The sequence below is a fragment of the Dromiciops gliroides genome, chromosome 1 (genome assembly GCF_019393635.1).
Source record: "Dromiciops gliroides isolate mDroGli1 chromosome 1, mDroGli1.pri, whole genome shotgun sequence".
NCBI classification, from domain to species: Eukaryota; Metazoa; Chordata; class Mammalia; order Microbiotheria; family Microbiotheriidae; genus Dromiciops; species Dromiciops gliroides.
Genome location: NC_057861.1, coordinates 80,284,235 through 80,292,573, shown reverse-complemented (window position 1 = coordinate 80,292,573; position 8,339 = coordinate 80,284,235). Strand labels below are relative to the sequence as shown.

Below are 8,339 nucleotides of genomic sequence, written 5' to 3'. Positions count from 1 at the left end.
ATGCATCCCATTCCCGGTAGAGAAGGGGCCAATTTCCCGGAGTCCGGCTGGGTCCCCCGTGTCATGGGAAGTTTGTCATTTCAAGATTACAGAGCTAAATTTAGCATTTCCTTCACTCCTCGGGCAGTGTTGTGCAGAGATTAGGCAAGTAATGAACTGTTCATTCAAATGTTGTCCTTTAAGCCCTGTCAGATGCTGATCCCCTCCCCCTCACGTCAGCACTGACCTTGGCCTCAGACCTCAAACAGCACTTGGTGGGCACGTCTCTGCTCCTTAAGGGGCCACAGGAACAGTCACTGAATCGTTGCCCTGACCCTAACAGCCAGCAAGGACCTCGGAGAGCTACCCTCAGCCTGGTGCAGTGCAGAGAGCCCTGGATTTGGAGTCAGAGGGCCTGGGTTCAAATCCCACCACTGTCCACCACCTGTGTGTGGACTTGGCCAAGTCACTTCCCTTGGCCAGGCCTCAGTTTCTTCGAGTGTAAAATAGGGGAGTGGACTAGACCTCTAAGGTCCTTTCCGGCTACACGTCGAGGACGCTGTGATCAGCCCCTCATCGTACAGATGTGTAAACTGAGGCCCAGACAGGAGAAGGGCCCCACCCGACGTCTCGCGAGGTAGTCAGGGGCACAGTCTGGGCTTGGACGCAGGACCCCTAACTTCCTGGTCAAAGCCGACCCGGGGAGAGGAGGGTCGCACCAACACCCGCTCTCTGTCCAGGCCGGCTCGGGGCCGAGGGACCCGCCTCCTCAGGCCAGGACTCGCTCACCTGCAGAAATCCAAGCCGCGGCCCCGGACGGGAAATGCGTCCGCAATCCGCTCCGCCCACTGCCGCCGCACTTCCGGGAAGCTCTAGGAAGGCTGGAGGACCCGGGCCTCGTTTTCATAGGCTGGTACTGGGAAACTTTGAAGGGAACGTAGATACGGTTCTATTCCATTCAGTTTAAACCCCAAACAAACTAAAAACAACAGTCCCTGCTCTCCGGGAATTTATATTCTACTGGGGAAAACAACATGTATACTTTTAATACCATCAAATAATTTGAGAAAAGAGAGAAGACTAGCAACTGAGGAGATCAGGAAAAGCTTTGAGTAGGAGATGGTTTATGAGAGGGGGAAAAAAAGTCTAGGGAAATGCATGGAGAGATGCTACGTTTAATCCAGTGAAGACCTAATGAACCATATTAATTGGAATGTAGAAAATGTGAAGGAAAGTAATAGGAAATAGGTCTGGAAAGATATGCTGAATCCTGACTGTAGAGAGACTTAAAGGCCCGACTGAAAAGTTTGTATTGTGTCCCTAGAAGAGCAACAGGGAGCCATTAAAGATTTTTGAGTAGGGTGAGGAATAGGTCCTATGTATGTGGAAGATGAATTGGACAGGGAAAGAGACTAGACATAAGAAGGCCAATTAAAAGGTAATGGAGGGGAGGGGCGGCTAGGTGGCACAGTGGATAAAGCACTTGGATTCAGGAGTACCTGAGTTCAAATCCGACCTCAGACACTTGACACTTACTAGCTGTGTGACCCTGGGCAAGTCACTTAACCCCCATTGCCCTGCAAAAAAAAAAAAAAAACCAAACAAACAAACAAAAGGAGGGGGAAGGAGGTGCCTTGGCCCAGGCAGCATGGTGACAGTGCCCAAGAAAGGGTAACCTTGTCTGCCACGGAGTGTTACAATCATTCATGAATATCTACAATGGAGAGATTTCCCAAGACCAGTTTGAGTATGAGTTGGCGCAGCTCTGAGACACAATACAAATACATAGTTATAGAGCCCACCCGGATTGGCAATGAGACTGCCCGATGATCACTGTTGGGAACTGTCTGCACAAGACAGCTGTGCTGGCAGGCAGTACCTGCCTCTTCACCCCGTTGGCACTTCCCTTAGATTATTCCCATTACATCTCCCTGCCAGCCGGCATGCTGAGCATGGCCTATTGCACCCTCTATGGAATCTCCTGGCAGTTTGACCCCTGCTGCAAGTATCAAGTGGAGTATGATGCCTATAAACTTTCCCCGACTGCCTCTGCATATTCTCACTTCCTCCACTCCTGTGGTGGCTGGGTGAGGAAGGATGACCTGCACAGAAAGAGACTGCATAATACAATAGCACTTGCTGCCATGGTGTATTGTGTAAAAGAAGATTTATGAGCTCTATGCTGTATGATTTCAGTAGAAAAGGGAGAGAAAGAGAAAAACACCACAAAAGACAACAGTGTATTAAGATTTCCACAGTAACATTTTTTTTTCTTCTGAAATGCAGTGGAGACTGGGAAGGTGTTTGGTTTAATATTTGTTATTTTTCAGAGTAAGACAAATCACTGCTATACCAAGGGATTTTCAGCTCACTGAGATGTGGATCTGCAGTGATTTGACATGTTCTAGGCTGTGGAAGTCTGATTGAGCAGTGGAATGTTGATGGAAGCAAATGAAGGTAGGTGAGAGGACTTGAGAGAAGAGATGCTGGTCTTTTGGCCTTCCAGCGTCTAAAGGGTAAACACATGGCTCCGATTCTCTTCAGGGAGAGGTACCTGATTCTCCCAAGTTTTGTCTCCCTTTATAGACCTCTCCCTAAAGAGAATCTGGTTTCAGTATAGGATTGTCCCTTACAAAAATGATAACTGAATAATTTGGGGAAATATCAAAAAATTTAGTGGGAGACAGAGTCAACATGGCAGAAAAGAAGGAAGTACACCAAGTTCTATACCCCTCTCCTTTAGTATGGAAAACATACTAAAATTTAATAGGGAAATCCAAGAAAAGTGACAATGAGTTATTCTGCCAACCTAGATCAGTATGTTGTTGTTGTTTGTTCTTTGTTCTCAAAGAGGACCATGACATCAGGAAGTGATGCACTTGTAGTGAATTGGATTTAAATGAGGGAGGGCTGTGCAAAGTCACCAGTCTTACTCTCTCCTCTGGAGCCATCTGAGCCCATTGGCAGGCAGTAATACACTGAGCTCTATACCCCTCTCTCTCCTTCAGCTCCTCCAAATAGATATAGAAAACATACTAAAATTTAATAGTCACAATGAGTTAGTTATTCTGCCAACCCACATCAGTATATGAAGACAGAATATAACATGCATGCACAGGGAAATATACACAGATATCAACTCATACATATACACTGACATACATGTATAAACTTGCATGACCACGGAAACTTACACAGATACCCAATCATACTTATACATTGACACACAAGTACAAAAGGATGGCATACATAAAAACAAGGACAAACATCCACAGACATGTATGTACAAAGAAGCATAAATTTTAAAAATTGGGAGATTTATGTAAATAATAGAGACCCAGCTTTGGGTTACAGATCCAGGGCAGAATGAAGAGGGACCTGCCCCTCAGGGTGCCTTTTGAGGGTGAGGCAAGATTGCAGACCCTAGGCTGTATACCAAACAAGGGACAGATTCAAAAGCCAGTAGTATGCTTCAGATACCCAAGAGCAGAGTGGGATCTCAGTTCCATCTAAAATCCTAACTTCTTTTTTTTTAATTTTAACGTTATTTTTAGGGGAGGAAAATCAAAAGGAGTTTATTATAAATGTCAAAGTAGCAACACATCGATGGACTGATCACTGAAGATCAATCTTAACATTAGTTTTTTTAAATGTTGAGTTTCAAACTCTCTCCCTCCTTCCCACCCCATAATAAGGCAAGCAATCGGGGCAGCTAGGTGGCACAGTGGATAGAGCACCAGCCCTGGATTCAGGAGGACCTGAGTTCAAATCTGGACTCAGACACTTGACACTTGCTAGCTGTGTAACCCTGGGCAAATCACTTAATGCCAATTGCCTCACCAAAAAAAAAAAAAAGGCAAGCAATATTTTATCAATTATACATGTGAGGTCATACAAAACATGACTTACATAGGCATGAAAAATCCAAACTTCTACAAGAAAACTTTCATGATCCCCCTTAATGCTTTTCTCTCTCCTCTGTTGATTATCTATTTTAATATCTTGTTTGTACACTGTTGCTTTCATGTTGTCTTCCCAACTAGACTGTGAGGTACTTGAGAGCAGGGACTGTCTTTAGTTTTTCTTTATATCCCAATTGCTTAACACAATGCCTGGCACACAGTGGGTGCTTAATAATTGCTTATTGACTGGTTAGATTATCTTCCAGATATCATGAGAGGGTTACAGTACTCCATCCATACAAATAGTTGACAACTGGTAGAGAACTTAGTAGAGAAATCTAGAGGGTTGCCTGAAGCTCAGAGGGGTTAAGTAACTTAACCAGACTCAAACAGCCAGTTATCATCAGAGATGGAATTTGAATTCTAGTTCTTTTGACTTCAGGGCTAGCTAGCATTCTCTCTACAGATCCATACTTACTCTCCAGCAAGATATCATGGAATACTTAGCTAACTAGATACCCCAGTGTAGCCTAAGCTCTACAGGACTCTCCTAACCTCTGCTTAAACTATCAGGTGCTGATCCCCAAATCACTGATACCACTTATTTCTTCAACTACCTCCTGACCACATTCCTTCAGGTCCCTTTTACCATTGGTGATTTCCCTCCCAAAACCTCCATTTTGAGAAAGGACCCCAGACTATTTCTCATTCTCCAGAGTATGCCCCTGGGCCTTGATTGCCTCCTCACTTTACTCCTTTGTGCCCTTATTCTGTTGGTGGGTTCTTTAAGGAACCTCCATTTTGGGGAAGGTCCCCAAACCAGGCCTCCATTATTCTTTGGATTAACCACCATGCCCAAACCCGGGTAACCACTTCCATGCCCTTTCCTCACCTCCCTCCCTGCTATTAGCCTCCCCTTCGTGCATTGTTTTTTCCCCACTAAAATCTAAGTTCCTTGAAGGCAAAAACTCTTTATTTTTGCTTGTATTTTATCCCTGTCACTTAACACAGTGCTTGGTACATAGCAAGTGCTTTATAAATGTGTGCTGAGTGACTAACTTACTCGAGGACCCTAATAGTCTGAGAATGTTTTTCTAATGTTATAGCTCATGAGCTTCCACGTGGCTTTCTACCATGATTATCAATTAATACTAATTAATCAGTCAAAATTAATTAGCTTTTGAAAAGATCAAACCAACTTAGAAGTATTTTACTGAACCAGTATAGTTGGACAGTTGGTACAAAACATTGTCGCCAAAAAGTCTGTGACACACTCTCCCACTAGTACATACAGAACCCAAGGGGGCAGCTAGGTGGTACAGTGGATAAAGCACTGGTCCTGGAGTCAGGAGGACCTGAGTTCAGATCTCATCTCAGACACTTACTGGCTGTGTGACCCTGGGCAAGTCACTTAACCCCAATCGCCTTAAAACATCGGAGGCCATCTCCAGTTGTCCTCATGCATATCTTGCCACTGGACCTAGATGACTCTGGAGGAGAATGAGGTTGATGACCTAACAGCCCTCCTGCGTTTAAATCCGATTTAGTGGAAGTTATGATATCACCCCAATGTCATGGTTCTCTCCAAGAACAAAGGGCACAAGAAAGTTCCAAAGGACTCATGAGGGAAAAGGCTCTCCAAATCCAGGGGGAAAAAAAAGAACTGTGGAATATGGATGCTGATTGAACCATATGATTTCTTTTGGCTTTGATGCTGTTCTTTTTCTTTTTTGAGGTTTTTTCTTTTTTTGCTCTGATTCTTATAACAAAACTAATGCAGAAATGTGTTTAATGTTTATATATATATATATATATAACCTATATCAGATTACCTGCTGTCTAGGGGAGGGGGGAGGAAGGGGAGGGAGGGAGAAAAATTTGAAATTGGAAATCTTATATAAACATGTTGAAGACTATTTCTACACGTAACCGGAAAATAATAAAATACTTTTATCAGAAAAAAAAGAACAAAGGGCAAACAACAACCACCAAGTCCAGGGGACTGGAAGGTCAAGTTTAGAAGGCATGTGGAAGAGTTAAATAATGGCTGCTGGAAGTCTTTTTGTTGGAGTCCTCAAGATAGTCTTCCCTTGTTTTGCCAGTGAACAGGCATTTATTAAGTGCTTATTGGCTTTCAGATACTATACTAAGTGCTAGGAATACAAAGACATGGAAAAACATGGTATTGGACCTCAAGAAGTTCACATTCTACAGGAGACAGCATGCAAATGACTATGTACAAACATTATTGGCCTAAGTTTCAATGCGAGTTTTAATAATGCAAAATTCAATTTAGTACAAATTATAAAATGATACCAGGTCACATTTAATGTTAGCCAAAATTGAATAAATGAGACACATGCCTCTAAGTCATGAGTCTGCACTAGCCCATCATTACAATGTAGATGTGATGTGCTGCTGTGTACTACATTACCAACAGTTGTGTACATCTTTCTAAAAAGAGGTCTTAGAAAAATGGACAAAAGGAAGAATGCTTCAGATGGAAACACTACCAGCACAAAAAAGAAGAGGCTTGTATGACACGGGAGCAAAAAATGTAAAATGACATGAATGTGGTCACGGTAACTCTAAAATAAGATGAGATGAGATGTTAGAATGTCTGAATTTATGGCATAGAATATTATAAAATAAGCATGTGAAGTGAAAGAAAAAGGCAAAGTTGCATCAGCTTTTTGTGGCTTGCAAATAACTACAAGGGGTAGAAGTATTATAGAAATGGAAATGAAGTATCTTTTAGCTGTATGGATTGAGAAAAATGCAGTTCTCTTAGTAGAGAAGCCATACAGGTAAAAACTTCAACTTTTTTTAAGGTAATGAAAGAAAATGGACGTGAAGTGAGTAGTAAAGAAACTCTTACTGCAAGTGTTGGTTTGTTTGATCACTTTAAAAATAAAATTCATTTGCATCATGTTAAAATCATCAGAGAAGCAGTCAATGTAGATGACATGGAAGAGAAATAGCATGATGTTTTGAAGAAAGTGAAGAATATGGATACACTGATCAATAAATTTTAATATGGATTAAATTTGCTTTTACTAGAAAAGGATGGCTTCCAGGATTTACTTTGCTAAGAAAGACAAAACTCAACCTGGATTTAAAGTGTCTAAGGATTGCCTAAAACTTTTATTGGGAGGTAATATTGAAAGGGATTTCAAAATAAAACAAATGCTTATGTCAACCACTGGGACAAATTAATGCTTTAAAAACAAAGTCATGGTAGAAGTAACTGTATTTGCTTTCCCGGTGCTTAGCACAGTGCCTGGTACATAGTAAGCACTTAATAAATTACTGTTGATTTGACATGGGAAAATGGATATAAAATGAGGCAGAGTGGAGTAAGCAAAACCAAGAAAACAATATCCACAATTACTACGATAATGTAAATAAAAGTATTTCTAAAAGACAGCAGACTGTATGCTAATTGCAATGACCAATATTGGTCCTTGAAGAACAGATGATGAAATACATCTTCCTCCTATCAGTAGAAGGATGTAGGACTACAAGTATATAAAGTTGCATATGCTATATGCTTCCAGATGTAGTCATTTTGTTGGTCAGTTTTGCTCAATTGTTTTTCATTCTTGTAAAGGCAAGTTGAATGGGAGAATGGGGTACAATAGGAAATAACCATAGAGTAAAAAAATATATATATACCAATAAATTTTTTAAAAATTCATTTTCTTTTTTGACATGTTTGCTAGACTGATGGATTAGGGGAATACCCCCAAACATGTTATGTATGAATTTCAGCAAGGCATTTCACAAAGTTTCTCTTGACATCCTTATTAACAAGTTGTGAAGACAAGAACCAGATGATAGTATAGATAAGTGAACTTGGAAATTGTTGAAGGACATAATTAAAAGAATCATGCTTGGGGCGGCTAGGTGACACAGTGGATAAAGCACCGGCCCTGGATTCAGGAGTACCTGAGTTCAAATCCGGCCTCAGACACTTGACACTTACTAGCTGTGTGACCCTGGGCAAGTCACTTAACCCCCATTGCCCTGCAAAAAAAAAAAAAAGGGAAAAAAAAAAAGAATCATGCTTAATGATTTGACACCAACCAAGAGGGAAGTCTATACTGGAATGCCATCTCTCCATGGACCCATTTGTATTCAACATTTTTATCAACAACTTGAATGGAAGCATAGATAATATAGTTATATAAAATTTATGAATGGAAAAAACACCTAGGAGAGATAACTAATATGTGTGATGACAGAATCAGCATCCAGAAAGATGTCAACAGTGTGTGATCAGCAACAAAAATGGTGACAGGGTGTTATAAACAGATCACATGAACATTGTCACTTAACAATGCTGATTTAGATTTCACCTGGCAGATGTACCTTAATATTTTTCCCAGAAGGAGGTGGTAGTGAGAAGGGTTGAACCAATCAGGATGTTTCCACAGAAGAGGTGGCATGTGAGCTAAG

General features: G+C 41.4%; 1 pseudogene; it reads left to right on the top strand.

The window, feature by feature from the left end:
- LOC122745830 lies at positions 1-2,169 on the top strand (annotated as a pseudogene).
- The last annotated feature ends 6,170 nt before the right edge of the window (positions 2,170-8,339 follow it).